Below are 6,660 nucleotides of genomic sequence, written 5' to 3'. Positions count from 1 at the left end.
AGATGATTTGGTAGTGAAGTTGGCACAAAAATTTGTGAAGACCAGCAATTCATGATTTTCACTTTGTCACCGATATTCCCATAAGTTTGAAATTCAGTGCTATACAAAATTATTTCTGAAATCCTGCAGTTCAAAAAACTGTTCTTGCGATGAGTTCCTAGACTGCTTACTGAGAACACCACAAAAGGAGAATGGCTAGGTGTTTTAACATTTTTGACTTGGCACAGTAAAGAACTTTACTGTAGGAGATGAACTTTTACATTACACTTTTGTCACAGGAGATGAGACATGGGTTTCTCACATCACTCCAGCATCCAAGCACCAGTCAATGGAATGGCGACATACAACATCTCCAGTCAAAGTGAAAGCCAAACAGATAATGTCAACATGCAAGATTATGGCAACTGTATTTTGGGATAGACTGTACATGGGATAGACTTTGATGAAGCTTTAAAATGTCATACAGAATAACCTATGTGGCCTACTGTCATCTGGGTTTTTGTTGCAGTATGACCTCATTCTGCAACTCAAACTGTAGAGTTAATAAGATATTTTAGAAGGGAGCAAATTGAACACCCACCATACAGCCCAGACTTAGCACTGAGTGTTGTCACCTGTTCTGCTACCTGAAGGAGTTTCTTGGTGATCAGTGGTTTGACACTGATGAAGTGAAAACAATGATTGAAGACTGGTTGTTTTCACAAACAACAGCCGACTGATTTCTATGACATGGGGCATAAACAATTTCGTAAAACACTATGATAAATGTTTAAACAAACAATGTAACTAGGTAAAAGTAGCATAAAATGTAAAGAGTGAAATAAAAAAGGTTTTTAACCATACCTTTATTAGTTTTGTTTGTATTAGAAAATGGATCGGACGTTACTTAAAAATAAATAGCTCTCATATATAAAACAACACATAGTAAATAGTACACTCAGAAACTATCTTTGACATATTTGAGTCTATTCCCAGAACTTTAAAACTAATTTAAAACCGTATGATAAGAAAGAGAATCTTGTCTAAAAAAAAAATTCAATTGTAAATTAACTTAAAAATTAATAAAATAAAGTTTTTATTTATTTATTTATATAACAAATCTAATTACACGATTTAATATTGGTAAAAATACTTTTTTTTAAAAATAACTAATTTTATCCTATCACCAAATTGTGATTCACATAAAAAAAGTGCAAACATATAAAAATTACCATTAGAGAGCATCTGGTATAATAGTTTACAAAATAAAAATTTGATTTCTGTAAATTTCCAATTAAAAATAATCTTTCTTTTTAAATATATCTTTCTTTTAATATAATCCTTTTTAAATATAATCTTTCTTTTTAATATATATGTGTATATCTGACACCTTTTCTTCAGGTTTTTAAACCTCAATCTACATTTCATTATCACCAAATTATGGTTGCTATCAATGTCTGCTCCAGGGTAAGTTTTGCAGTCAACAGAGAATTATATAAAGAACTAAAAAAAAAATAAAAACCAAACAAAAATTAAAAGTTTTTTTTAAAATAAAGTAAACATAGGCCAATATTAATTACGTGGTTAAAACATTTTGTTCTTAGTGTTTGTTTATCAGCAAGGTTACATGTGATTATTTTACTTCTTTGTCACTCATTAAACGCTTTACAAATTAATATTCTCCATTCTTCTAAATCCTCAGCATCCTCTTTTTCTTAATGTCTGTAACATCATTCCTTCAAATCCAATCATTCCTTCATCCGCTGCCTCTTCTTCCCTACTCTTAATTTCTTAACAGATACCATAAATGTCAGTTGTATTCACCGGAAGAAAATTTGTCAAATGCTTTTTTGAAAATGTTCAAAATATTATAGGTAATGTCCACACGATAGTAAGTGGTATCTGGATTAGAAATTAATGAAACAAAAGAACTAGGAGAGAGTGAAATAAGGATGTATATCATCTAAAAAAAAAAGAAAGGAAGGAGAAAGAATAAAGGAAATTAAATATGCAGATAACAAATGTTCACTGTTAGCAGGGAATGAACTGCATTTTATAATGAAGAGAGAGTAATTATAATTGTTATCTTAAACTGCTAATTAACTAGCTGATAATTAACTAACTCTCATCATAAAACTCTAGTTACTGTAAAAGCGGGGAAAGAGCTGAGAATAAAGATAAATATGGAAAAATGAAAGTTTTGACACCAGAATTGACAAAAAAGTAGGCTCTATATATTGTGCTGGAAAGAAAGATTAGAGAGTAGACAGCGACTTAATTACTAAAGAAGTTATGTGACTTGGAATGAAAGATGTATGCAAGAAATAAAAAGTTGATTATCTACAGGAAAAAAAATTTTTTAAAAGTGAAATGATAAAATTAAACAACACAGTTCTACTCATTTATAAAAGGATTATCAAATCTAAATGATGGGCTTCTATTATCTTACTAAATACTTTTGTTTAAATTCTTGTGTAAAAAAAAATTGAGCAATATTTTTATACATTTTAATCACACGATGGACATCTTTAATGAAACTGATTTTAATTTAAAAAAGAAGTTTTAAAAAATGCTTCAGCTTCATCAAATATTCCATGAAAGCTCTTTGGTTTTTTTTAACAGCAGTCATATTTTTTTTTTGTCTTCAGTCATTTGACTGGTTTGATGTAGCTCTCCAAGATTCCCTATCTAGTGCTAGTCGTTTCATTTCAGTATATCCTCTATATCCTACCTCCCTAACAATTTGTTTTACATATTCCAAACGTGGCCTGCCTACACAATTTTTCCCTTCTACCTGTCCTTCCAATATTAAAGCAACTATTCCAGGATGCCTTAGTATGTGGCCTATAGCAGTCATAAACAAACAAAAATAAATAAAAAGACTGGCACAGTTCTATGCAAGAAGACTGACTTTTTGTTTCTGACACCCGCACTATTTTGTAGTCGGAAAGTACTGATTTTTAGAGTACAACGCATTACATAAGTTTAATAAACTAATAGACCATACATACAAGCATCAAATTTCACACTCACCACTGTGACTAACTATATAAGCATAAATTAGAAACACACCGCTATACAGTCAACATAATCTCAATCTTTTTTGACCTCAAATTGAGCATAACTCAAGAACAACTTGAATTCTTCATCGAATTTTCATATGTAAAATTTCAGATACAGTACATCAAATCTAAATTTCAATAAAACTGATCAATAGTTTTCAAAATGTTAAAACCACAAAATTAGGACTATACATATATATGAAACCCCAATTTAAATGAATGATATTTTCGTATTCCTAATGATTCAAAACACAAAGAAAATTCATTTTCAGCTCTCACTACCACCATGTAACTGAAAGTAATACTGTACTTTTATTGAAAAGGTGGTAAAAAAATAACCACACACTAATGTTTGTATTGCTTATACGGATTGTTCTCAAATGTTTTTAGAAAGTTTGATAAATTTTGCACTTAACTTCTCCATTTCATCAGCTGTTTCAGCAGACTTTTTCCTATAACCATTTGATTTTGTTATCTCTTTCTTTCTTTTGATTTTAACTCTCTTTTCAGCTCCTAATGCCATGATTGCATCAGCTTCCTTGTTCAAAATTCCTAATGATTTTTCCATTGCAGATTTTTCTTTTTTAGCGTTTTTATTTTTTTCTTGAATCTGTTTTTTCATCTTCAGTTTTTTTATTTCTTCTGGTCATGTAAACAATGAACACTAGCCTAAGGTGCTTTACTTAAAACATAATCACAATTTCTTTCTCTGAATACATCATAAATGATACTCGATGGAATTAAACTTTCTTCCTTCAGATTTGCCACAATAATCGTTTTAAATCTGAATAGCTTCATTCTACAGTTGCTTGTCCATAAGATAACATTAAGATAAGTTGTACTAAGATAACATTAAGATAAGTTGTACCATATTCCAAATATCACTATCCCCTTTTTTAAAAATTAATTACCACAAAAAGCATCCAGCTTTTATTTATCCCTCTGAAATTCATTGAAATTAATTGGGCATTCCAACATTTCCTTCAAGAAACAATTTAAATTGCTGTAATGCTGTATTATAGATATTTGAATCGATTATGTACGGTGTACGTATATTTTAAAACTTGCTTCAAAAATTTGCAAGCCATCAATGCAAAATAGATAAATTTTTATCTGTAATGATTCATGAAAAATATTTTGAATGGATTTTTCTCAAAACTTTATTTAAATAAAATCTTGCTCCATTTACCCAAATATTATGGTTAACTTAGCATTCAAAAACCCTTGTATTTGAATAGATGCATTAAATCACGTGAAAAACTGCAACTCAAATCACATATGCAGGAACCTATGGAGGCACAGTTTATAATTTAAACTACTTCGGGAAAGAGTTGCATGTAAATTTCATTTTAATAAAGAAGAAAGTTAAATACCTAAGAGCCTATGCCGCTCCTGGTATAAAAAGCCCCCTACTTTTTATCAATTCACATATTATTTCTACATCGTGCAAACCAAAGTTATTCAAGCATTCGCAATAAAGCCTTATGCTCCTGAAAACATATGATATTCCCGACTGAATTCACCACAGAAACCTATAATATGTCATAAAAATAATAACACAGTGAAAATCAATTGAAATAGTTATCATAATATTATAATACGATTTGACAGAAGTTTTTTCAATATTTCTCAAATCACAGTGTAAACTAAACAAGAACATTATGAAATGATGAAAATTACACGTGGAATCAATTGTTTTCTTTCTTAGACTTTTAGTGGATATAGTATACCTTACATCTATTCAACCACCCACTTCAGTTCAAGTGTCTGTGGATAATTTAAATTATATAAAAAATATAGGGTATATTTTTATAAGGCAAATTGTAATGTTATTTTCACGAGTATACAAAAAATTGAAAATTCTCTGGAACACAAATAAATTGGAGGGAACCAGGATTTTTGTTACGGAAGAGTGCAATAAGGAAGTAAATATGATAAGAAAGAAGGTAATTAAGATATAAGTTAAGAAGCAGGAATCAAACAAAATGGTAAACTTAGAGGGAACAACTTCTTTAGAAGATAGAAAACTGCATTATACAGAAATATTGAAGGTACATGGAGAATATATGCAAGTGAAGAATCAGAAGAGGGAGCAAGGAAGCGATCGGCAAGAGTTCTGAAGAATGTTAAGAAGCACAAGAGATCATCAGGGCAGTCAACCTCACCATCCACTGGTAAGATTAAGAATTTTTTTCATGCGGATTCTGCATCTTTATCAGACAGAAAGTAGAATGATTTTATGATGATAAAGCATGTTTTATAACTTCTTAGAATATGGAGGAGTTTTGCAATATACTGTATTAATTTCAGTACTAATGAAACAATGTGCATGCCACTAAAACATTAAATAATTTATTTTTTAGAAACTTTCTCATTTCTGTGGTAGTAAAGTATTCTTTGCCCCAATATGACTGATACATTATGACCGTTTGCAAATATTGCTGTCAAAATAAACAAATGGGTAAGGTAAATAGGAATAAGACAATTTTTGGTTAAAAAAAAATTTCATAACAGAAACCAATAATTAGTACAACAAATTTATGGCTAAATTACATTTCAGGTAAGCCAGTTTATGATACTGTATATGTGTATTTCTATTAGTAGTAATGTTGGATTAGATCTAATGCATTGTAATGATAGTATTAAAAACAGTTCTAAAGCAAAAATATTAATACCTACTTTCCAAATCAGAATGATTGGATGAATTTATGACCGATAACATATCACAAATCGGTTTTGTAATTGCTGTATTATAAATATCACCATTTAAAAAAAAAACGCACACAGCTAATACAATAAAATAAACTAATAAATGAAACTTTGACATAAAATAATAGTCTCATCAACACACCAAACTTTAAAGGCAACGTAAACGACATACATAACCTGAATATACACGTATTTTGTTTTCAAAAAATATCCAGTAGAATGCGGTAAAAAATTACCGGGATTTATAATAATCGAGCACACAATTTATAATTGGCACTTGACATATAAAAACTAGTTCCGTTCTTTTAAGGTTACCTCAATACAATGAAATATTTAATTATTTTTACAATAATGGAATATTGAAACGGTACAACATTCTTAATAAAGAAAATTCATCCCAAACGGGTATAAAAATTATTTTTTAAATGTATGTAATTTATTTAATCTGATTATCTTTTCTTCTATTGCCGATTGAAATTTTGCAAAACAAATCGGTGTACATAATATGTAATTAATGGGAAATGGAATCATGATTGTTTTAAGAAAATCTGACTACATCCCATCGTTGTAGATCCCATTACATAATTTTGTTATCTTCTGAAATCCTATTTAATTCTTAAGCAGTTCTGTTGATGCTGATAAAACTTCCAATTTTGGTTTTGCTGGTCCTACTTCAAGTTTTAATTTTATTCCAGCCTTTATAAGATAATTTGGCTTCCTTTTGAGCAATGTTGTTACTTAATACACTTATTCCACCTTTCAAATATCTTTCCCTCTTCCTATAACACTTTACCATTTTTACTGGCAATTTCTTTAGTGTGTGTACCATTCCTATGCTTATCTCATGTTACTGTTTTTACGTTTTATCACATTAGTTCATACCAAAATGTTTTTTTCTGAATTTTTCACA

General features: G+C 29.5%; 1 long non-coding RNA gene across 1 annotated transcript in view; it reads right to left on the bottom strand.

The window, feature by feature from the left end:
• Positions 1-1,173: 1,173 nt before the first annotated feature.
• The window catches only part of LOC142319791 (uncharacterized), a 43,290-nt gene continuing 37,803 nt past the window's right edge, over positions 1,174-6,660 (bottom strand). The window contains exon 3 of the long non-coding RNA XR_012755280.1: positions 1,174-1,482. This is a non-coding gene — a long non-coding RNA (uncharacterized LOC142319791). The remainder of the gene's footprint in view (positions 1,483-6,660) is intronic.

Source organism: Lycorma delicatula, chromosome 2, assembly GCF_047948215.1.
Source record: "Lycorma delicatula isolate Av1 chromosome 2, ASM4794821v1, whole genome shotgun sequence".
NCBI classification, from domain to species: domain Eukaryota; kingdom Metazoa; phylum Arthropoda; class Insecta; order Hemiptera; family Fulgoridae; genus Lycorma; species Lycorma delicatula.
Note: the sequence above shows the minus strand (reverse complement) of the source record. Positions and strands in the feature narration are given on the sequence as shown.